Source organism: Zalophus californianus, chromosome 8 (assembly GCF_009762305.2).
Source record: "Zalophus californianus isolate mZalCal1 chromosome 8, mZalCal1.pri.v2, whole genome shotgun sequence".
Lineage (NCBI taxonomy): Eukaryota > Metazoa > Chordata > Mammalia > Carnivora > Otariidae > Zalophus > Zalophus californianus.
In genome coordinates, this window is record NC_045602.1 from 86,104,982 (window position 1) to 86,130,986 (window position 26,005).

Consider the following 26,005-nt stretch of genomic DNA (forward strand, 5'->3'; position numbering starts at 1 on the left):
CTTGATTACTATTTGAGTAGAGAAAAATATTTGTTTCACCATTTGCTGGTGTAAAACTGCCCTTCACACTCAGGAGAGATTTTAAGTCTTTAGATTGCTTTTCTCCTGCTTCCTGTGTATGCATTTGCCTAGCTTTTGTGAAGAATGTAACACATTAAAAAATACCTTATGGAACTCAACCAGAGTATTTATCGATTGAAAACCAGCGCTGTCTCAGTGCAATGCTGCCACGCAGTTGGTCTGTGTCCACAGGACATTGAAAAGCTGGTGAGAGCTTGACTCTCTTGCAGTTTATTTCAGGAATAAAAAGTAGGACCTGGGGAGGGTTGACTGGTGAGGGAAAGTTTCTATGTTTCCCTGTCCTCCTCAGAGAGAAATGGTAGGCAGCTAAGATCAGGATTACAAATGAGCTATGAGGGATTACTACTTCTTAACATCAGAGAGCCTTCTCGTATTAGTGTTGTATTTGTGTGTATGAGTCATTTCCCCTCTGTCCTAGGTGCTCTCTGTGAGGGCTTTCTCATCCAAATTGGCCTGTAACAAAGTCAACATACAGAAAATGGTCAACCCATGTTGGTAAATTGATGAAACAAAAACATGTATTAATATACTGCTTTGATGGACAGGTTGAAACAGTGGAAAATCTATGAAAGAGACATGATACATGAGCAAACACGTAGGAGTGATTCCTAGAAGGAGCAAGTGCAGAATAAACAAAGAAAAGGAAGAGTAATGGAGGCTGAGAAAAAAAGTGGTTTGTTTTAAGACACTCTCTAAAGCCCAACATATTTTATTTGAAGTGGAAGAAACCTCCATTCTTTACTTTATTATGATAGACACAAAGGGAGTGCCATAAATTTCCTCCTGGAATGACCGTTTGGTAAAACAGATTGGAAGTCCCCCCCGCCCCCCAGCTCATGCCTGGAGTCCATTCCCTTCTGGCAACAGGTGGACACTCCCTGTCAGCCTTGGGAGCACTCTGGCTGCTCTTTGGGGAAGTTCTGCTCACCCTCTCACTTCTCTGCTCATGCTAACCTTTCCGGCCACTCCTCTGCCTTTCTCATTCATTTCCTACTGCTCCTGGTACTGCCTCCTTCCTGCCCTCCTTGAGCTTGAGGGCTCAAATCGGTAGCTGGGTTCTCACCTCTACCTACACCAAGTCCCACCCCCACCAGATCGAACGCCACACGTCTGTGTAACTGCACAACTCCTGGCTCAGGTCCTCCCACCCCTGGGTTTTGATGCCTCTCATATTTCTTTTCTGGTTCCGGTCTGTCAAAGGCGTTCTCGGTCCATTTTAGGGCAGTTGGTTCTTTATCTCCTAAACGCATTGCTCTCTGTCAACACTTAGAAGCCCCCACAAGATGTAAAAGGCCAGCAGTGTTGGCCTTTTCCTGTAGCCTCACCTGTCCCAGGCAGAGCCAGCTCGTAGGTGGATGACATTGTGACTGGCCCAGAAGGTCACTGGGAGGGTGCAAATTTAGGAGCAGGTGCTGGAGGGAAGGGGCTTTGGAGGAAGAGAGGCCCTAGGACTAGAAAGGCAGAAGCCAGGGGCCAGGAAACTCCCAAGATGGAGAAAGCCTGGAGGTAGTGTCAACTAGTGTCATTCCCTGATGTGGGACAGCTACCATGTCTCAGATCGTGTCACTGTTGATGACCACACTTCATTTCTACAAGTAACGCTTTTTCAGAACTCCTCCAAAAATATTGCATTATTAGGCAAGCTTTGAGGGAAACACTGCATGTAGAACCAGCACTCTTTTACAAAAGCAAGCAGGAGTTTGCAAAAGTAGGAAAGGAGTTTACAAAACTGAAACAGGAGGATTAGGATTTTTGTAAGGCTTGGAAAAGGTGCTTTCAAGGTGGGTGGGTGATCAAATCTAATGCAATCTAGATTTCCACGGAATTCTGGGCCTTAGCTGACAAGAGACTGCACAAGCAATTTGTTTTACCAAGTACTCAAGGATCTTGGCCCTCGTGGACTTTCAGAAATTTTTACTGAGAGGTAGAGTTTTAAATGTAATTTTCTTTATGTTGTAAATAGACAATAGGGCTTGGGATTTCAGGGAACATTGGGATCCTTTAATCCAATGGTGTTGCACATCATGGTCTCAGTCTCTTATTGCCCATAAATTGAGTTTAATGGGTCATCTAACCAAAGAATACAACAAAATAAGAAATGTCAGCATCCATCCCACATGGTAAGAGTAAATACTGTTTAAAGAAATTTCCATTTCCTTTACATACATGTACATATGAGTTCAGCAAAGCATGTTTCTTTTGGCAAATGGTTAAATGTTAAAAATCAGTATTTGGCTGAAAGAGATAAAATTTGATGACACCATGAAAAAATAAATTTCTTTTTTTTAAAAGATTCTATTTTATTTTTTTAATTTAATTTAATTTTTTATGTTATGTTAGTCACCATACATCATTAGTTTTTTTGATGTAGTGATATATAAGAATAAATCTTAATTTAAAAATATACTATTCTCTATTACAAGCCTTTCAATGGTCATTTTTTTTTTTAAAGATTTATTTATTTATTTGAGAGAGAGAGAATGAGAGAGAGAGAGAGTACATGAGAGGGGGGAGGGTCAGAGGGAGAAGCAGGCTCCCTTACTGAGCAGGGAGCCCGATGTGGGACTCGATCCCGGGACTCCGGGATCATGACCTGAGCCGAAGGCAGTCGCTTAACCAACTGAGCCACCCAGGCGCCCTGGTCATTTTTTTTTTAAGGATTTTATTTATTCACATATTTTAGAGAGCGAGAGAGGGCATGAGTGGGGGGAGGGGCAGAGGGAGAGAGAGGGAATCCCAAGCCTGATGCGGGGCTCAATCTCAACAACCCTGAGATCATGACCTGAGCCGAAATCAAGAGTCTGAGGCTTAACCGACTGAGCCACCCAGGTGCCCCAACGGTCATTTTTTAAGGTGGGCTTTAGGTACAGGAACAAATGTTGAGCATCACCAGTGGCTGGACTGCTTCTGAATTCACTGTACTGCACGTTTGCAATACCAGAAAGGACTAACTTTAATTGAGGTCGGTAGATGGCAAGCTATTTTTGGGGACCATCATTTCTCCTAGCAGTCTGTTCTTTTCTTTGCTTTCTTACAGCATTTATGTTGCCTGTGTACTTCAACTGACTGAGAATGTACCACATCCAGGGCTCAAGGATGAGTCACATCTGAATACCTGGGCAGTTTTAGAAGAGTGCAAATAAATGATACGACAGTGTTGGCCCCCACACTGAGGGAAGCAGTCTGGACTTTGTATCTCTGTGTCAGTCAGTTGTGGGCAGCAGGCTTGCCCCTAGGGTTGTGGTGTGGGGGCGCGGTGTGGTAGTAAATGACTTTCTGGGACAGGGTCTCCCGTTTGGACAAGTGCATTCTCAGAAGAAAGAATCAGAGAATTCGTTAGCCAGTTAAAGAAGACAGAACAGAGCACTGGTGATGTCATAGCAGCATCCCCCACCTTTAATTCATCTTCACACACCTAGATTGCGAATCATCCTAGCCTCCTGTTTATTCGTCTACTGACTCCATTTCTTCTTACGGCTAGGCACCAACCACTTCCCTGAATTCCATGTGAGAGCTGTCTAATCATGTGCAGAATGATGGTGTCTGTTGATGAGGTGCTATATTTTAATTAATGCAGCCCAGGAGCTCATTATCTTTTTTGGCACCACCTCAGCAGTAAACACAACTTTTGTTTTTATGTGCTGCAGCAAAGCAATATTTGTCCTATCTTCCATTTCTAGAGTTATTTTTTGGACCCAAGTGCAAGTCATGTCATCTTTTCCTTATTAAATTTCAACTTGTCAGATTCTGCCTATCATTTTACCCTGGGAGCCCTGATCCAATCAGCCAACACATCTGCTATCTTATTGAGCTTTATAAAAGACCAAGAATGTGATGATCATTTCTCTAAATTTTAATCCAAGGCCTCTTTCCTTTTTTACATACTCATAAAATGTCCTGGACAAGTTAACTTAGTTATAGTTTATGCCCGCCACTGTCTCCTCCTTCAAAGGCAAAGCCACATCTATCCATCAGCAGCTGCAATGTGTCTTTCCCATTCTTTGCCCTCCAATAGGAATCATCAATAGAGACTTGGTGATTTCATTCACAATTTCCTCAGTGACTGGCATATAATCCATTTTTGGCATCGACATCAATCTGTTGAGTGTTACTGGGTACAATCACACATAGATAGAGACACGTACACATACATGTGCACAAACATATTCCACGTAGCTTATATTTCGATTCTCCTTTATAAGTGATTGCTTCATTCCTTCTAATCTCTAAGTCATTTTCCTCAACATGGAAGTTCAAGTTTTCTTTTGACATCAATCAGGCTTTTTCTAACAATGGGACATTTCCATCTTTGTTATCTTTGTTCCGAATATGACTTCTAAGAAGTATTTTTGAATCATTGGTTTGGTGATTTCAGATAGTCTTCATTTTGTGAATCTTTAGAACCATATTCGCTTTATTTTTTATCATTTTATTCTTTCTTTCTATATTCTTCTTGGGCAATGTTGAAGCCCTCCTTCTCCATTAGTCCAAGTCTTTCTTCACAGTTTTCCAACCGTCTTCCTTGGACCAGCCAGTGGGTTCCCATGTTGGCTGCTTTTCCAGCCCTTGTCTGTGACTTGCCCATTTGTGTGCATATACACTTGCTCCTAACTGGGAGAACCGTAACCTGAGAATTCAGGTGCCTCTTCTTTCCAAACTTTTGCTGCCCGGATGCATTATCTTTTTCTGCAATGTCAAATTAATCCCTCTGCTCCGAATTCTTTTGCTGCACTTGATTTCTGCTGTCACTTGATCTCCCAAAACAGCATGGTATAACCCTTCTACAAATCAAGTAACACTGTTCATAAATAAACATTGGAAATGAAATAAAATTTATGTAACTGGGTAACCCCTTTGCTTCCTTTGCATTTATCATATTTAGACTATTCTTTGTGTCTATGTCAGAACCAAATGAGAGTTGGGGAACAAAACAGAGAATCAGTACTAGGAAATTCATTAAAATCATGTTTGCATTCTTACTGTCAATTTCATTTGAACCAAATTCTTCTAAATTTAACGTGATTCTTAAGCTTTCTTAATGAGAAATAGTATGCCTGAGTTTTTGACTATGTGTGAGTGCAGGAAACTTGCATTTCTAACAGAATATTTAATGAATTAACTGAATAAAGTACTTCGAACAATCCCTGATATGTGATAAGTGCTCAGTAAAAGCTACTTTTAGGAATAATAATTTTTTTACTCCATTGGCATTTTCACATTATGAAAGGTTGTCACAATTCCATTTAATGGTGTATACAATTATTTTAACAACAATAGAACAGGAATCTACACAATGACTCTGCTGATTGGCCTTCTCCTATTTTATCTTATATTACTTATGACCCTTAATATAATATTGTCATAATGTACACTAGAGTTAAATATAATGTTTTTAAATGTCCATTGTTAAAGAAATATCTTTGTCCATGAAGCCTTATGTACTGAATCCAAGAATAGAAAATATATAGCTCACACCAAAGAAGAATTTTTTACCATGAAAATTTACTTTTGGGTTTCTCTAAGTAACCATGTCTACCAGAGTAGCATCCAATCCTTGAAGTCTGTGATCCTGGTTAATGTGTAGTTAGGGGACTTGGGTCAGAATTGCAATCAACACACTACTTCCTTCATCAAAAAGGCCTCCCTACTAAAAAAGTGTCAGATAAATAAAGAGGGTGCCTCGTGATGCAGTTGATTTATATAAGACCAGTTGGCAGTAGCAAACCACTGAAGAACTGGCGGTGGTTGGCAGGACACACTTTTGAGTAGTATTGCACTAAAATATTTAAAATAAGTCCATTTAAAAATTTGTTTCTTAGATAATTCAACCTGTAAGATGTATGCTGAGAGGAAATAAATAGTTTGTATTATAATTAAGCAATAAAATGACATGACTTTGTTTTTCTTTCTTTGGTTGAACAGCATTAGACTATGAATTTTATTACTGCCATTCCAGGTTTGCTTATGATTATTACACAGGTAGGGTTGCTAGATATAGCAAATAAAACTACAAAACACCCAGTTAAATTTGAATTTTAGATAATCAATAAGTACTCTTTTAGTATAAGTGGGCTCCACACAATATTAAGGACATACTTTCACCAAACCAAAAAAAAAAAATGTTGTTTACTCGAAAAATAAATTTAACAGGGCATCCTGTATTTTATCTGGTAAACCTATAGATAGACCTATAAGCTTACTCTTAGGAAGTACCTTACTGCAATATTATAAGTGGCCAATGGCCACAAAAATACCTTTTTTTCCCCCCTCCAAAATCTCTGACTTTAATTTCCTGGATTGACAAGAAATGTTAATTCACTGATGTTAAGAGTTAAGAAGGATGGGCAAATTGTGAAAACCTTCATGAGAAGGAAGTTTCTGTCTTATTATCCATTAATCTTGATATGGCAGGTAACTAGGGAGATTCCTTTCCCATATTGTTCAAGCATGAAATGACAAAGCTGATGGACAATTGAAGCAAATATCGTTTTTGATTGCATAATGAATTTTGGGCATATTATTAATAACCATTTTACTTACATTAATTACAGGAGCTTTATTTCTCCTGCTGGGTTTTTAGGATAGAGAGTATGCTTTAAGATTCTCTTTCCATTTAAGAATTCAGTTGAGTGAAATATGGAACACAGAAATATCAGCATGATCCAAATAATTGTATCAGTTAATCATAATAGAGGGTAAATAGAAATGAGATGAGATCATTTTAGCTAACTTATGTCTATTCATTTATTTAAAAAAAATCTACTATGTGTTAGACAGTTTCACCTGTATTTATTTTATTTAAATGCATAATAACACATAGAATGTAATTAGCTGATATTTGGACTGAATCCGGGTATGACAGCTTTAGAGCCCCACAGTTCAAACCATGCTGCCCCCTACATCCTTTCCCTAGGCTAGAACAGCAGCTGGCTTTAGTGTTACTAATGGCAATAGCCAATGATCTTCATTTCCTACCTCATTCCCTTAGAATCATGTCATTATGTATGTATTCTACCTTCATGCTTTCCACAATTCCTTGTATCTTTAAATTACTTACTACTTCAAATTAGTCTTTGAGTCTACTCAAAAAAAAAATCAAAATCTCATGGTAATCTTATAGAATAGGAATTTGGGACCAAGTGACCAGTCTAAGCTTAAACTGTTTATCATGAGGCACCGAAGTCCAGAATATGTAGGGGCACCTGGGTAGCTCAGCTGAAGTGTCTGACTCTCGATTTTGGCTCAGGTCATGATCTCAGGCTCCTGGGACTGAGTCGGGCTCTGCATTCAGTAGGGAGTCTGCTTGACCTTCTCTCTCTCCTCCCTCTGCTTTTCCTCCCACTTATGTGTGTACTTTCTCTAAAAACAAAAATTAAAAAATAAAATAAAGTCCAGAATATCTAACTCTATTAAAACAACAATAACAAAAGCCAATGGATTGTATTTACTTATACTGTAAATACATTTTATTAGAGAAAAATATGCTTGGTGAATTATCCATGAGTGAACACATTCACATAACCTTACCTATGTCAAGAAAGAAAATAACCAGGCTGTCAGAGGCCCTCTCTTATGCCCTCCTGATTCCTACTTATCCAGCTTCTCCAGAAATAACCACTGTCCTAAAGTGTTACTCCAAAGATTAGTTGCTCCTGATTTTGAACTTTTTAAAAAATGGAATCATGCATTATATATTTGTGAAGAGCCTCCTTTACTCAATGTGATATTTTCGTGATTCATCCACACTGTTGCATGTAGCAGCAGTCTGCTCATTTCAAATGTTGGGTGGTACCCTACTGTATCAACCCTCAGTAAGTCTGTTATGCTCTTTCTATTTTTAAGGTACTATAAGTAATGTGGCAATGAACATTCTTCTACTTATCTTTTGAGTATAAATATACACATTTCTGTTGATTTCATATTCAGAAATCTAATTGTAGAATAACAGGATAAATGAGTTAAGCTTTGTGCAAGAAAAAAAATGTCACAAGCAAACTGGAGATAATTCTTGGCTTTTTTATTTCCACGTGAATTTTAGGATGTGTTTGTAAAACAAAAAATCCTTGATATTATGATTAGAATGGCATGGATCTATTGGTTAATTTGGGAAAAATTGGTACTTTTATAATATTTAGTTTTCCAACCCAATGAATATAGATTATTGATCTATTTATTTAGTTTTTTTCCTTCAATTTTTTTTGAAATGTGCCACTTAATTTAATTTAATTTAATTTATTTTTTATGTTTTCATTATGTTATGTTAATCACCAGACATTACATCATTAGTTTTTGATGTAGTGTTCCATGATTCATTGTTTGCATATAACACCCAGTGCTCCATGCAGTACGTGCCTTCTTTAATACCCATCACCAGGCTAACCCATCCCCCCACACCCCTCCCCTCTAGAACCTTCAGTTTGTTTCTCAGAGTCCATAGTCTTTCATGGTTCGTCTCCCCCTCCAATTTCTACCCCCTTCATTCTTCCCTTCCTGCTATCTTCTTCTTCTTCTTCTTTTTTTTAACATATAATGTATTGTTTCATTCCCATCATGGAGCCCAACATGACCCTGAGATCAAGAGTCAGATACTTAACTGACTGAGGTACCCAGGTGCCCCTGTTTATTTACTTTTTAAAAAAATAATGCTTTAGAGTTTTTTCTGCAGAGAAACACTTTTATTTTCTATCTGATTCTGGTTTATTAAAATATAGTTACTATTTGTATCTTGATTTTGTATCCAGCACTCTTGTTTAAATCATGTGTTAATTCTAGCAATTTACCTATGAATCCTTTTGGAATTACTACATATGCACAAACTTTAGTTCTATAAAGAAATGACAGTTATATATTTTCCTTGTAAGTGTCATTGCTTTTCTTTTCTTTTTCCTTCTTTCTTTCTTTTCTTTTCTTCTTCTTTTTTTTTTTTTTTTTTTGGTCTTACTGCGATTTGAAGATACTATGATGTCAGACAATCTTATCTTCCTCTTTGGCTTAAGAGAAAAGATTTTAATAGGTTACCATTAAGTATAATGTTCATTTTACGGTTTTTGATTATACCTTTTGTTAAATTCAGAAAGTATCCTTTATCAAAATTGTTTTTCTGCAGCACTGCAATGAATACACACACACACACATGCACACACACACAGTTAGTGAATGGTGAATTATATTTATTGATTTCTAACCTTGTATTTGAGGAATATATCTTTCTCGGTTCCGATGTATTATTATTTTTATATTACAATATATTCAGTTGTTAATATTTTCCTTAGTACATTTCCATATGGTTACAGAAGAGTTCACCTGGATTTAAGCATTCAATTTTTTTAAAGTTTTCTTTAAATTCCAGGTCGTTAACATACAGTGTAATTAATTTCAGGTGTACAACACAGTGATACCTCACTTCCGTACATCAACCAGTGCTCATCACAAGTGCTCTCCTTAATCCTCATCACCTATTTCCCCCATCGCCCCACCCACTTCCCCACTGGTTCCCGTCAGTTTGTTCTCTATAGTTAAGAGTCTGTTTCTAGGGGCGCCTGGGTGGCTCAGTCGTTGGGCGTCTGCCTTCAGCTTAGGTCATGATCCCAGGGTCCTGGGATCGAGCCCCGCATCGGGCTCCCTGCTCGGCGGGAAGCCTGCTTCTCCCTCTCCCACTCCCCCTGCTTGTGTTCCCTCTCTCTCGCTGTGTCTCTCTCTGTCAAATAAATAAATAAAATCTTAAAAAAAAAAAAAAAAAAAAAAAAAAGAGTCTGTTTCTTGGTTTGTCTCTTTCTCTCTATTTTTTTCCCTTCACTTTCTTAAAAGCCACAGAATGTCCTTTTCAGAGATTGGTACCAAGGTTATGCTACACTCATAATAAGTTGATAAATGAGCACTTGTTTCTATTTTCTAATGAAATTAGGTAAGGCTGGTATATCTCTCTAAAGCATTGGGTACCATTCATCAATGAAACCAACTAGGTTTATAGTTTCATTTGTAAGAATGCTTTACATTATAAATTCAATTTCTTTAATAGATACAGCATCTTTCAGATTCTGATTTATTGTGCTACTATAGGGCTTTGTTTTATTTAAAATTTCACTAAATTAAGAGGAAGAAAGTTTTCATAACATCATTTTATTATATTTTAAGGTCCATAGGCTATCTCCCTTTTTATTCTTTCATTTATACTTGCTCAGTCTTAAAATCTGTTTATCAATTTTATTTGGCTCCATAAATAATTGATTTTTGCCTTTCCCTTCATGATTATACATTTGATTTTTTCTTCAGTTATATTCTTATCTTCATCATTTTCTCCCTTTCTATGGCTTTAATTTATGGTATTTTTGTTTCTTTTCTTTTTCTTTTTCTAGCTTCTTGAGATGCAAATTAGGTCATTGATGGCCTTTGTTTTTCCAGCATATGCATTTAAGTTCAAACATTTCTCTCAAAATACAGCTTTAGCTACATCTACCAAGTTTTGATGTATTATTACCATTTTAATCCACTTCAAAGTATTTTCCAGTTTCCATTGTGATTGTTTCACCTGTGGATTATTTGAAACTGCTATGTTTTATTTTGTGAAACAGGGGAATTTTCTTGACAAGTTTGTGTTAATTTCTTTTTACTAATTGTATTTATTTTCACTATAATCAGAGATTGTATTTTATATGATACAATCCTTTAAAATTTGATGAAGCTTGCTTCATGTCATGTATGGTCAATTTCAGTAAATGTTTCATGTGCAGTAGAAACAATATATATTGTGCAGTAGCTGTGTGCAGTCTTCTTTTTTTAAAAAGATTTTATTTATTTATTTGAGTGAGAGAAACAGAGAGGGAGCAGGAGCGGGGCAGAGGCAGAGATAGAGAGAGAAGCAGCCCCCTCTTCCCCAGCTGAGTGCAGACCCAGAAGCCCAAAGCTGGAAGCAGGAAGCCAGAAGTGGGGCTCAAACCCAGGACCCTGAGATCATGACCTGAACTGAAGTTAGACGCTGAACCGACTGACCACCCAGGTGTCCCTGTGTACAGTCTTCTATGTAAATGAACTACAGTAGGAATTGTAAGGTCAAGTTGGCTAATGGTACATTTCAAATCTTTTATGTACTTGTTTTTCTTCTGTACTTTTTCTATTATATACTAAGAGGTTTTTATTAAAATTTCCCATAATTCTAGATTTGTCTATTTCTTTTAATTCTGTATATATTTGCTAAACATATCTTGAGGATATATAATTAAGTGCCTATACATTTAGCGTGTTTTGTCTTTCTAGTGTTTCAGTGATTTTGTCATTATGAGATTTCTTTCTTTTTCTCTAGTAATACTTGTTGCTTTAGTATTTACTTTGTTTTGAGTTAATTATAGCTTGAGTTAATTATAACTTTCTTTCTTTTTCAGTCCTTTTACTTTTTGCCTTTCTATATCCTAATATTTTTAAGTAGCATATGGTTATGTTTCCTAAAATTTTTCAACTTGTCAGTCTGACAATCTTTCTTTTTTCTTTAATATGTTTTATTTAAGGATAACTTACATACAAGAGAGATGCTTGCAAAAAAAGTGTATAGCTCCCTATGAAAATAAACTATTGAGACTACATCAAAATAAAAAGCTTCTGCACAACAAAGGAAACAATCAACAAAACCAAAAGGTAATCTACTGAATGGGAGAAGATATTTGCAGATGACATATTCAATAAAGTGTTACTATACAAAGTATATAAAGAACTTACACAACTCAACACCCCCAACATAAAAAATTCAATTAAAAATGGGCAGAAGGCATGAACAGACATTTCTCTAAAGAAGACATACAGATGGCCAACACACATTTGAAAGATGCTCAACATCACTCATCATCAGGGAAATGCAAATCAAAACAACAATGAGATACCACCTCATACTTGTCAGAATGGCTAAAATCAAAAACACAAGAAACAGTGTTAGCAAGGATGTGGAGAAAAAGGAGCTCTCTTGCACTGTTGGTGGGAATGCAAACTGGTATAGCCACTGTGGAAAACATTATGGAGGTTCCTCAAAAAGTTAAAAATAGAACTACCTTATGGTTCAGTAATCACACTGTTGTGATTTACCCAAAGAATACAAAAACACTAATTCAAATGGATCCATGCAGCATTATTTACAATAGCCAAATTATGGAAGCAGCCCAAGTGTCCATCTGTCGGTGAATGGATAAAGAATATGTGGTACAGGGGCACCTGGGTGGCACAGTCAGGTAAGCATCTGCCTTTGGTTCAGGTCATGATCCCAGGATCCTGGGATCAAGTCCCACATCAGGCTTTCTGCTCTGTGGGAGCCTGCTTCTCCCTCTCCTCCCCACTTGCGCTCTCTTTCACTATCTCTGTCACTACCTATCTCTCTCTCTCAAATAAATAAATAAAATCCAAAAGAAAAAAAAAGAATATGTGGTACAGGAGTGCCTAGGTGGCTCAGTCAATTAAAAGTCTGTTTCAGCTTAGGTCATGATCCTAGGGTCCCAGGATCAAGCTCCACATGAGGTTCCTCACTCAGCGGAGAGTTTGTTTGTCCCTCTCCTTCTACCACTCCCCCTGCTCATGCTCTCTGTCTCGCTGTCTCTTTTTCAAATAAATAAATAAAATTAAAAAAAAAGAAAAAAGAAGATGTGGTACATATATACAGTGGAATACTATTCAGCCATTAAAAAAAGAAATCTTGCCATTTGCAACAACATGTATGGAGTTAGAGAGTATAATGTTAAGCAAAGTAAGTCAGTCAGAGAAAGACAAACTTCATAGGATTTCACTCATATGTGAAATTTAAGAAACAAAACAAACAAGCAAAGGAAAGAGAGAGAGAGAGAGAAACCAGAAAACAAAATCTTAACTATAGGGAACAAAGCAGATGGTTGCAAGAGGGGAAGTGGTTGGGGGGATGGGGATTTAAAAGTACATTAATATAATGAGCACTGAGTAATGTATAGAATTGTTGAATCGCTGTATTGTTCACCTGAAACTAATGTAATACTGCATGTCAGTGATATTGGAATTAAAAAAGTAATAATAAAATAAAATTCAAAAATTAATTAACTAATTAATTAATTAAATTTTTAAAAGGATATAGCTTCCTAAATTGTCATCGATAGAACACACCTGTGTTACTGTGTCTTGGATGAAGGAACAAAATATAACCAGCACTTCAGCAGTTTTTCTGTGCCCCTTCCAATCATTACCCATCCAAGGGCACAACAGAGTAAAAGAAGCCACAAGCTGTAGCTGTCAATGCACCATTCCCTCCAGGGTTTTCAACTCTCACCAAGATTTTCATGCAGACCCTTTTCCATGGAGGGTCTTGGTCTCCCCAGCACTAGGCAATCTCCACTCTTCCAGAAAATTCCACTCTTCCTCTGTTAGGCCAAGTCCAAATGCCCAGAGTCAATAATTTCAGCCAAAGGGCAACTGAAGGTCTTCAACTCACTTCTGAAAATTTCTCTTCTCTCTCTGGAACCTATGTTCCTCTAGTTCTTGTGCAAACAACTTTCAAAGTAACATGATTTTATAATGGAATCAGTTGTTCTCACTGGGTCTGTTAGAATGCCATGACCTATTTCATCTTACCTGACAACATAAGCAAATGTACATTTCTCATCTTTTTGTCTACTCTGTTTAAATTGAACAAATGACAAATATTTGGTTTTAGACCTTCTATCTTTCTACGTGATTTTTATTTTACCCATCTGTTCCATATTCTATAACTATCTTTCTTTTCCTTCTTTGGGATTATTTAAACATATTTTATCATTATGTATTTTTCTTCTAGCTCTACTGCCTTTTTAGTTATATATGTGTTTATTTTTTAGTTGTTACCTTAAGAATTTCCACATATATTTATTCTCATGACATTTTGAACAATAGGAGGACCTTAATAAACTTAATCACATTTCTCTTCTCCACCAATTTATGTCTGTGCTTTTCATTTTTTATCATTTAAATGCCACATTATTATTATTATTGTATTTCCTACTATACATACAGATATTTTTACATATATTTACCCTTTCTGTCACTTTTTATTGCATCTCTGAGCTGAGCTACCATCTGGAAACATTTTCCTTCTGCCTGAATTTCATCATTAATATATCCATTAGTGCAGGTCTGTTGGTGATAAATTATCTGACTTTTTTGTTTTTTTGAACAAAATGTTCCTATTCCATTTTCAATTTCAAGAGATGTTTTCATTCTAGGTTGCTGTTATTTTTTTTTTTTCCCAGCAGTTTGAAGATATTTTACTGTCTTCTGGTTTCCTGGTTTTCTGTTGAAAAGTTGGATATCAGTCCTATTGTTTCTCTTCTGTTTTTAATTGGATGCTTTTACATAGTTTTTTCTTTGCCAATGGTTTTTAGAAGTTTAGAATATGCCTAGGTATAGCTTTTTGTTTGGTTTGGTTTTGGTTTTGGTTTTTGTTATTGTTTTCTGGTGTTGTATTTATCTTACTTTGGGATTAGTAGAATATTCTGAACTGATTTCTAGATACAGTGCTATCAGTTTTGGAAAATTCTTAGTCATTAGATCTTTAAGTATTGCTTCAGTCCATCCATTCCTTCCTTTCCTTCTGGAATCCCAACTATAGCTGTTGTAGAACATCCCCCATTGAGGTATGTATCTTCTACTTTTAAACCCATCCAATGAGTTCTTAAGAGTTTTAATTGTTGTATTTCTTTAGTTCTAAAATTTCATTTGATTTTTTTTATAGTTTCAATTACCCATGCAAATACTCTTATTTTTTAATTCCTTGAACATATTCACTATAGTTATTTCATGCTCTGCTCTGAAAATCTTATTTAAATTTTTGTAAATCTCTTTTATTGTCTGCCTTTTCTCTTAATTTCTCTTATCCTGTTTTCTTGTTTTCTAAGTCTTGTTATTTTTTATTGAATGCCAGGCCTTTTGTATAAAAATTCTAGAGACAAACTGAGATTTTGAATAATCTTGTTTCATTGAGAAAGTTTTCACTTTTGCTCCCAATGACTTTTAGACTATAAATCTAGAAATCCTAAATTATCTTAACCTAATTAGGGCCTGAGGTGAATGAGATGGGCTCTGGCCCAGGGAAGATTTATTTCTGGTTAACTTTTACTCTTAAACGTAGCCTTTCATTGTTCCAACTGTAAGTCTGGAATATTGAAACCGTACTTCCTGTTTGGCACTTCCTGATTCCACTTTTGCCCCTTTAGTTGGAAACGCTGCTCAGCTGCTCAGCCTCTTAAGGATTCCTTCCAGAATTGACAAATACTCCAGAGAGAAAAGCAGCACAAATCCTTGTCTTTTCAGTCTTCATTATGTAAATTCTTTGTGCTTACAGGTTACTTTTTTTTCCTGTTTCTTTCTTTCTTCTTTTTTGTCTAATTAATCTTGTTTTTCTTTTTATGGCTGGTTGAGTTAATGAAAACCTGGTATATTGTGCCTGGAAACACAAGTCCACTTGGTGGAATATTTATGCACCAAACATCAGAAATTCTAAATATATTAAGCGAACATTGATAGAATTGATGGAGAAATAGATAGCAGCATAATAATAGAGACTTTAATACCCAACTCTCAGTAATAGAACAATCAGACACAAGATCAATAAGGAAATAGAGCACTTGAACAACTCTATAGACCAACAGAAACTAACAGACATTTACAGAACACTCCATCCAAGAACAGAATAAACATTCTCAAGCACATGTGAAGCATATCTCCAAGACAGACTACATATGAGACTGCTAAGTAAGTCTTAACTAATTACAACGATTGAAATTATATAAAATATCTTTCTGATACTGGAGGGAAACTAGAAATCAATAGCAGAAAGAAAACTGGGAAATCCACAAATACACAGAAATTAAACTACACACTCATACACAAAGACTCAAAGAAGAAACACAAGGGAAATTAGAAATTTTCTTGTGACAAATGAAAACAAAAACACAATATAACAAAACTTATGAGATGCAGTGAAAGGAGTACTAGGAAGGAACTTTATAATGATAAATACTTACATGAAAAAAGAAAAAATATTTCAAATGTAACAATTTTACATCTCAAAGAACTACACAAAAGAACAAATAAAACCTAAAGCTAAAAGGAAGGAAATAATTAAGATTATGGCAGAGATAAACAAAAGAGAATAGAAAACAATACAAAAAAAATCAATGAAATGGAGTCAGGTTTTTGAAAAGATCAACAAAATTGACAAAACCTCATTTAAATTAAGAAAAAAAGGCTCAAATAACTGAAATCATAAAGGAAAGGGGGACTTGCAACTGATGCCACAGACTAACAAGCCAAATTCAACAGCACATTAAAAAAATTATTCACCACAACCTAGAAGGATTTATTTCTGCAATATGGGGATGATTCAACATATGAGGATCAATGAAAGAAATATAATACATTAACAGAATGAAGGACAAAACCATATGATTATTTCAATAAATGCAGAAAAGGCATATGATATAATTCAACACTTTTTCATGATAAAAACACTCAACAAACTAGGAACAAAAGACAACTACCTCAACATAATAAAGGTCCTACATGAAAAGCCCAGAGCTAACATCATACTCAATGGTGAAACACTGAAAGTACTTCCTTTAAGATAGGGACAAATGAAGGATGTCACTACCACCACCTCTATTCAGCACAGTTCTGGAAGTCCTAGCCAAAGCTACCAGGCAAGAAAAAGAAGTAAAACTCATCCAAATCATAAAGGACAAAGTAAAATTATCTCTGTTTCTAGATGACACAACCTTATTTTTACAAAACCTTGAAGATTCCACAGATAAAGCTATAAAAATTAATGAATGTATTCAGCAAAGTTACAGGATACAAAAAAAATGCAAAAATCAGTTTCCTTTCTATACAATAACAATGAACTTTCTGAAAAGGAAATTAAGAATGCAAGTCCACTTATAATGGCAACAAAAAGAATAAAATACTTAAGAATAAAAATCTCCACAAAGGTGTGAGACTTATACAATGAAAACTACAAAATTTTGCCAAAAGAAATTAAGGAAGACATGAATAAGTTGAAAGACATCCTAAATATATAGATTGGAAGAATTAATATTGTTAAGATGTCAATACTATCTGAAGTGACCTACAGATTCAGTGCAATCCTTATTAAAATCTCAATGGCATTTTTGCAGAAATAGAAAAACCCATACTAAAATTCATATGGAATTACAAGGGACCCCAAATAACCAAAACAATTTTGAAAAAGAAGAACAAAGTTAAAGGCCTCATAGTTCATGTTTTCAAAACATATTACAAACTGATAGTAATCAAAACAGTAAGATTCTGGCATAAAAGTAGACCTATAGACCAATGGAGTAGACTAGAGAGTCCAGAAATAAACCCTCATACCTATAGTGAAGTGATCTTAGATGAGAATGCCAAAGCTACTCAATGGGGAAAACACAGTCTCTTCAACAAATGGTGATGGAAAAAATGGCATATATATGCCAAAGAGTGAAGTTAGATTCTCATTTTACTCCATAAACAAAAATTAACTCAAGATGGATGAAAGATTTAAATGTAAGACTCAAAACAAATTTTCTAGAAGAAAACATAGGGGAAAAGCTTTATGGCATTGGATTTCACGATTAATTCATGGATTTGATACCAAAATCACAGGCAACAAAAGCAAACATAATCAAATGGGACTACATCAAACTTTAAAACTTCTTTGCATCAAAGAACACAATGAACAGAGTGAAAAAGGAAACATGTAAAATGGGAGAAAATATTTGCAAAACAAATATTTGGAATATATAAAAAACTCCTATAGGTCAACAGCAAAAAAACAAACAATCCCATTTTTAAAATGAGTGATTTCAAGCTATATTATAAAGCTATGGTAAACAGAACCGTATGGTACTGGCATAAAAACAGACACATATAACAGAATTGAGATCTCAGAAATAAACCCATACATATTCAGTCAACTAATATTTGACAATGGACCCAAGAATACTCAATGGAGAATAGGCACTCTCTTTAATAAATAGTGCTGGGAAAAGAGGATACTCACATGTAAAACTATGAAACTAGACTCTAATCTTACATTATACACAAAAATTAAATCAAAATGGATTAAATATTTAAACAAAAGCCATGAAACCATAAAATTCCTAAAAGAAACACATTAATAAAGGCTCATTGATACGGTCTTGGAAATGATTTTTTGGATATGACATCTAAAGCACAATCAATAAGATAAAACTAAAAAAACAAGTAAGACTACATCAAACTAAAAATCTTCCTCACAGCAAGAGAAACACTCAACAAAATGAAAAGACAATCTACAGAATGGGAAAATATTTACAGATCATATTATCTGATTAGGATTAATATATAAAATATCTAAAAACTCATACAACTCAATAGCAAAAAAATAAATATTTAATTTTAAAAATGAACAGAGAAACTGAACAGACATTTTTCCAAAGAAGATATACAGATAGGCAACAGACACATTAAAAGATGTTTAACATTACTAATCACCAGGGAAATGCAAATTAAAACCACAATGAGATATCATCTCATACCTTTTAGAATGGCCATCACCAAGAAGACAAAAGATAACAAATGATGGCCAGGATGTAGAGAAAAGGGAACCCTTCTGCACTGTTAGTGGGAAGGTAAATTAGTACAGCCACTATGGGCAACAGTTTGGAGGTTCCTCAACAAGTTAAAAATAGAACTACCATATAATCTAGCAATTCCACTCCTGGGTATATATCTGAAGGACATGAAATCACTATGTCAAAGAGATATCTGAACCCCCATGTTCATTGCAGTATTATTTGCAATAGCCAAGACATGGAAACAACCTAACTGTTCACTGACAGATGAATAGATAAAGAAATTGTGGTGTATATATACAGTAGAATACTATTCAGCTATACAAATAATGAAAACCCATTATCGATGTCAACATGGATGGATCTTTAGGGGATTATGCTAAATGAAATAAGACAGACAGAGAAAGATAAATACTGTATGATTTTGCTTTCATGTAGAATGTATTTTTTAAAAAACACATCAAACTCGGATTGCCTGGGTGGCTCAATTGATTAAGCATCTGCCTTCCACTCAGGTCATGGTCCGGGAGCCCTGGGACGGAGGCCCACGTGGGGTTCCCTGCTCAGTGGGGAGTCTGCTTCTCCCCCTCCTTCTGTGCTCTTTCTCTCTCAAATAAATAAATAAATAAAATCTTAATGAAAAAAAAACACACACCAAACTCAAGAAAAAAAAAAGATCAGATTTGTGATTACATGAGTTTGGGGGTGGAGGGGTGGGGGGAAATTGGATGAGGTGGTCAAAATGCACAAACTTCCAGTTGTAAGATACATAGATACTGGGGATGTAATGTACAACATGATGACTCTAGGAGCGCCTGGGTGGCTCAGTCAGTTAAGCGTCTGCCTTCAGCTGGGGTCATGATCCCAGGGTCCTGGGATGGAGCCCCGCATCATGCTCCCTGCTCTGCGGGAAGCCTGCTTCTCCCTCTCCCACTCCCCCTGCTTGTGTACCCTCTCTTGCTGTGTCTCTGTCAAATAAATAAATAAAATCTTTAAAAAAAAACTACAACAACATGATGACAATAGTTAACACAACTGTATGGTATATTAAAAAATTGCAGAGTAAACCCTAAAAGTTCTCATTATAAGGATAAAAACATGATTTTTTTTTCCCTCAATGAGGTGATACTTGTTAACTAAATGTATTGTGGTAATATTTTCACAATATATGTAAGTCAAGTCATTATACTGTATGCTTTAAATTTATACAGTATTTATGTCCGTTATATCTCTGTTAAACTGAAAGAAAAAGAGACACGTGGCTTGAATATATATTACCCCAATTATGATATACAAATGCCCAACGAACATATGAAAAAAAGGCTCAACATCACTAATTAATGGAGAAATACAAATTAAAACCAAAATACGATATCACCTCACATCCATTAGTATGGCTACTATAAAAAGTAAAAAACTCAGAAATTAACATGTATTGGTAAGGATATGGAAGAACTGGAACCATTGTGCACTGTTGGTGGGAATGCAAAACTGTATAGCCACTGTAGAAACTGGTGTGGCAATTTCTCAAAAAATTAAAACTGGAGTTTATATGATCCCTCAATTCCATTTCTGGATATCTACCTAAAAGAATTGAAAGCAGGGTTTCAAAGAGATATTGTACACCCATTTTCATAGCAGCATTATTCACAGTAGCTAAAACATGGAAGCAACCTACGTGTCTATCAACAGACGAATGGACAAGCAAAATGTGATATATATGTAGAATGGGCTATTAGCCTTAGAAAGGAAGGAGATTCTGACACCTGCTTCAATATGGATGAACCTGGAGAATATCATGCTAAGTGAAAGAAGCCAGACCAAAAATAACAAATAATGTATGATTCACTTATACGAGCCATGTAAAGTTGTCAAATTTGCAGAAACAGAAGTCAAAATGGTTGTTATCAGGGGTTAGGTGGAGGGGGCAATGGAAAGTTACTGTGTAATTGGTACAGAGTTTCAATTTTGCAAGATGAAATAGTTCTAGAGACTTGTTGCACAACAATGTGAATATACTTAACACTATTACACTATGTACTTTAAAATGGTTAAGACACTAAATAGTATGTTACTTTTTTACCACAACTTAAAAAAAAACTTGAATGATTAAAAAAAATAATAATAATCATAAGAGTCCCTGAGCCCACAGTATAATCACACTGGTATTGGAGTTGGGTTGGTAAATCTCCAGAAGGAAAAAGGAACAAGAACTACAATGAAGTGAGCAGGAGGTAACATGATAACATAAGTACAACTTCCATGACATGATAGAAAAGGAAAAAAGTCAGAGAGAAATTAAATACACAAAGGATGGACAAAGTGGGACATCGGAGGGCCTTGAGGCATGCCTAAGATTTTGACCAGTGAAGTTCAGGGGGGAAATCCCACTCATGCCCAGAGAACAGCTCAAAGAGCATTGGGATATGCGGATGCATGGTGGGAATTGAAACTGGAGATGTTTGCTGTAGTCAAAGCTCCGAGTCCAAGATGAGTGAGCATGGTGAAGACTTGGTAGCGGCCAAGGGCATATGGAGGTAGTTCAGGGCTCATGTTATTTGACAAAGGTGGAATACCCAGCAGGAGTGGGTAGGCGTGACCTGCTGTGCTGTGGGAAAGGAGACTGACTAGTCAGGAGGCTCACAGCCTGGCGACCAGGACACTGACACACCGAGGGGGCTTTCAGCAGGGGCTGTGGCTGCCCACCCTGTGCCTGACATCACGGTGCTCTGCCGAGGGGAGGTGTGGACTGGAACCTACTTGCTTCTGCTGTCCAAACTCTTCCCCTGCACAAAGGAGGCCTTTTCTTTATTTGTAGGATGGTGCATTATGGGAAGGCAGTGACCTGGGTACTAGTAAGGCAGACCTAGAGACCCTGGTTTTAGGATGAATCACAAATGCCCTGGGAAGTTCCTGTCGGTGAGTCAGTGAGAATAGAGGTGATAATAATAGAAATTGGGCAGGGGACAGGGGGGAGTCAGGATAAGATGGGTATGTTTAGGTGTGTAGGCTTTTTAAGAGAATGTTCAGAGTTTCAAATATTGCAAAATAACAAAAACAACAAGATCTAATGGAAACGTGTTACAATGAGGCATGTATATTACATGACAGTAGACATTAATGGAGGTAGGCAGATACTGGGTAAGAACAGATGTTTGAATGTGGTAATAACCCATATTCTCTCCATTTCTTTTTTCTCATGCTGGCTAAGAACTCGGTGATTTTAGAGAACCCTGTGCAAAAAAAAAAAAAAAAAAAAAAATCTTTCCCTCAATTACTTTTTGCCACTCCAGTAAATTACAAGTAAAAGTGTAATTTATTTACAATTTATCTGAGTTGTAAAAAAAATAATACACCTTGATTTGCAGCAGCACTAGGGAGAAGTGATCAGGATGAAAGGAGCAGGAAGCGGTCCCATAAACACCTTTGTTTTTCTGAATAATACTGCTGCCACATTTTATCAAAAAAAAAAGAGTTTTAGGTAGCTTTAAAATTTAATTAAATTTTTATATGGAAAATTACAACTTACACAGAACTTGCAAGAATATTACAAAGAAGTCGCACATATCTGTTCCCTAGATTCACAGGTGGTTAACATTTTCCCTTATCTCTCTCTCCTTTATATGTATGAACACATTTCAATTTTTATTTTTTATGAACCATTTAAGAGTAAGTTACATAGATCATGACCCTCCATTCCTAAATATTATCTTAAAAATATATTGTTTCACTTGTAAATGCTTTTAAAAAGAAAAGAAGAGAGGGAGGGAGGGAAAGAGGGAGAATGAAAAGAATCAGGGAGGCAGAAAGAGAGGGAGAGTAAGAACATTTAAATAATAGAGGAGACTCATCCTTTCATTCCATATAATGAGCTTTTATCTGAGTGAGGGTCTAGGGTCTCTTCATTTGGTCTCAGGGCCCAGAGGTCTCTTGTAGAATGAGCATCTGGTGCACTGAGCCTAAAGAGATAATTTTAAAGAGTAATTTTGGCTAAAAGTGAATTTTGCTTTGTGCGTTGCCTCTAAGGACCTAAGCTCTATGAAGCACATGAGTCCACCGTGCCAGGTGACCACAGGACATTAGCAGCAATTTTATAACAAGTGATCAAATCATATTTCTGTGAATAGTCTTTTTTACTGCTTTTTTTAAAAAATTGGTATTGAATGAAATTGCTCTATAAAATGGACTGAAGGTCAAAAATCAAAGGCACCTGGGTGGCTCAGTCTGTTAAACATTAGACTCTTGATTTCATCTCAGGTCATGATCCCCGGGTCGTTAAGATCAAGCCCCACATTGGGCTCCATGCTGGGTGTGGAGCCTGCTTGGGATTCTTTCTCTCCCTCTCCCTTTGCCTCTCTCTCCCTCTCTAAAAAACAAAACAAAATAAAACAAAACAACAGCAACAACAAAAAAACCCAGAGATCAAAAATGAGTTTATTATAAAATAAGAAAAAGAATTTCAATCACTTGAATGCTAATCCATTTTGTGATCAAAAGCAGAACAATCAAGCTGACAACATATGAAATAGAAAACACATGATGTGTCTTTCTTCTATTGGAATCAACTTTGGTTTCATTTAAAAAAAAATAGATTTTGGGCACCTGGGTGGCTCAGATGGTTAAGCATCTGCCTTCAGCTCAGGTCATGATCCCAGGGTCCTGGGATCGAGTCCCGCATTGGGCTCCCTGTTCCTTGGGAGCCTGTTTCTCCCTCTCTCTCTCTCTGTCTCATGAATAAATAAATAAAATCTTTAAAAAAATAAATAAAATTAAAAAAATTAGATTTTTTTAAATGGAGATTTTAATTCTATTGGTTGTCTCATTTTGTTTATATGGAATTTGCAAATTTCTTTTGTATTTATTGCTGTATGAGAGATAGACACGTTAGACTTTTTCTTTTTTTTCTTGGTGTTTGTAACATACATTTATTGACTGACTTAAACTAAATATAAATAACTTTAAAAGGCAAGGTTATCCGTGGAATATTTCATTAAAGGGCACAAGAATTTTCCTTTCTGCTTTTATTTATATAAAGGACTTTTTATACTCAGTTATGTTTACATATTTAACATCATAAAGGTTGATGCTGGTGTTTGGCAAGAATTCTTCCACTGGAAGGGAGAATATTGCTCAAGTTTGAGATGCACAGGCATAGGAGGCCAGTATAGAATATGGACTCTGCTGTGCAAATTCAAACTTGTATCTGTCTCTGAGCCTCAACTTACTTATCTGTAAAATAGGGAAAATACGTTATAGGAATATGGGCAGGACTGCGTGAGATCATGTAAGAGCTTATCAAACCGGGCCCAGTGCAGAGTAGCCATCAACCCCTCCCACATCCCTCCTGCTTTCAGCTGATGTACACCTATGACCCCCCTTTCTTTCCACAGCTCCCAGGGCACAGTGGCCGGGGCATGAGGCAGAACTCTGCAGGCCCAGTCAGTGGTTGTATTCCTTGCTCCTGGAGATCAGTGGGTGGTTCTATGTGTCCCCTCTGCAGGGATCTCCTGCCCTGTTCACAAAGTTTCTCTATTCCAATCCCCAACCCTTCTTAGTTGTTTGAACGTCTTCCTTTCAGTCTTCCCATAATCTGCCTCTCTTTCTGGGTGCCTTCCTGCTTCTCAATCTTTCTATCCAACCCTACATGTTCATTCATTGACTTATTATCCACACACTCATTTTTTTAAGGTTCTGTGCTGGGCAGGATTCTAAGATATTCCCCAAGATCCCAGTCCCAGGTATGCATGCCCTGTGCAATATCCTCTCCCTGGCATGTGGGTGGGCCTGACCTAATCAGGGGAATGTTTTTAAAAGAGGGTTACGGGTCAGAAATAAAAGTCAGAGAGATTCCAAACTGCAGTGGAAGCTGTCCGTTGGCCTTGAAAGAACAAACACCATGTTACACAGAAAGTCATGGGGCGGGAAATCACAGGTGGCCTCTAAGACCTGAGCATGGTCCCTGCTGATGGCCAACAAGAAAGCAGTGGCACATAACTGTAAGGAGCTGAATTTTGCCAACAGCCACGTGATCTCAAAAGAAAACCCAGACCTCCAGAAAGGAAGGCAGCCGGTCCAATATCAGGTTTTTGTTTGTTTCAGCCTCTTGAGACCCTGGGCAGAAGATCCAGCTAAACTGAATCGACATTTCTGATCTATAGAAACTGTGAGATAATAAATGGGTGTTCCTTGAAGCCTCTATATTTGTAGTAAGTTTTTGCACTGACATGGAAACCTGATACCAGCTATGCATGATTCCTGTTAATTCATCTCTGGACCCGAGTTCTAGAGCTTCCCAGTTCCCTAGTCCTCTTACCCAGTGCTGACACCGCTATCTTCCTTTCCAAAAGCATAACCAGGATTCTTGATTCCCTGGCCTTGCACGGAATTCTCCCCTGGGAAACTCCTCTCTGCTTTGCTGATCTTGTTTTGACTTAAAGGCACGACTCATGAACCAATATCCGAGCTAACTGACCTCCTGTCTGGTTCGCTTTTGCTCACAAATTTCAAGTCCATCCTATCCTTTACCAGTCCCTTGGTAAAGACCAACCCTTTCTTGTGGCTACTCTGAGATCTGCTATTACAGAGAAGAAGGACTTTTGATCAATAAGCAAAAGCAAAATCATCTTAGAAAACCAGATGCTATTTTTTTTTCTGGTTAAGATAACCATCTAAGGGCGCCTGGGTGGCTCAGTTGGTTAAGCGACTGCCTTCGGCTCAGGTCATGATCCTGGAGTCCCTGGATCGAGTCCCGCATCGGGCTCCCTGCTCGCCAGGGAGTCTGCTTCTCCCTCTGACCCTCCCCCATCTCATGTGCTTTCTCTCTCTCTCATTCTCTCTCTCAAATAAGATAAATAAATAAATCTTTAAAAAAAAAGATAACCATCTAAGATAATGAAGGGCGACATAAAAATAATGCCTCATCAACCATGAACAACTGGTTCATTAGCAAGAGATAATCTTGAGCCTCTCAGAAATGTTTGAGAAGATCTTGGGCATACCAATAATTTGGGGGTAAATTCAGGGTAGTAGAGAAGCGTTGTTGCAACAAGACCTCACTTGATGAGGCTGCAAAGCACGCCATGCCCTAGTGGAGTCACATTGCCTCCATTCCTGGAAACTCTGCTAGTGCTTGTGTTTACCACCCAGCATAGCAGCTGCTCTGTTTGGAAAAGAGAAGAGAAGGTCCCCAGTGTCGGGGCTTGTAGAAGTTCCAGGTAGAGGCAGGAGTCAGGTACAGAGATTTTTGTCCGCTACAGCAATTCTAATCCTAGAATTCTTTTTTCTTTTTTTTTTAAGATTTTATTTATTTATTTTGTCAGAGAAAGAGAGAGAGTACAAGC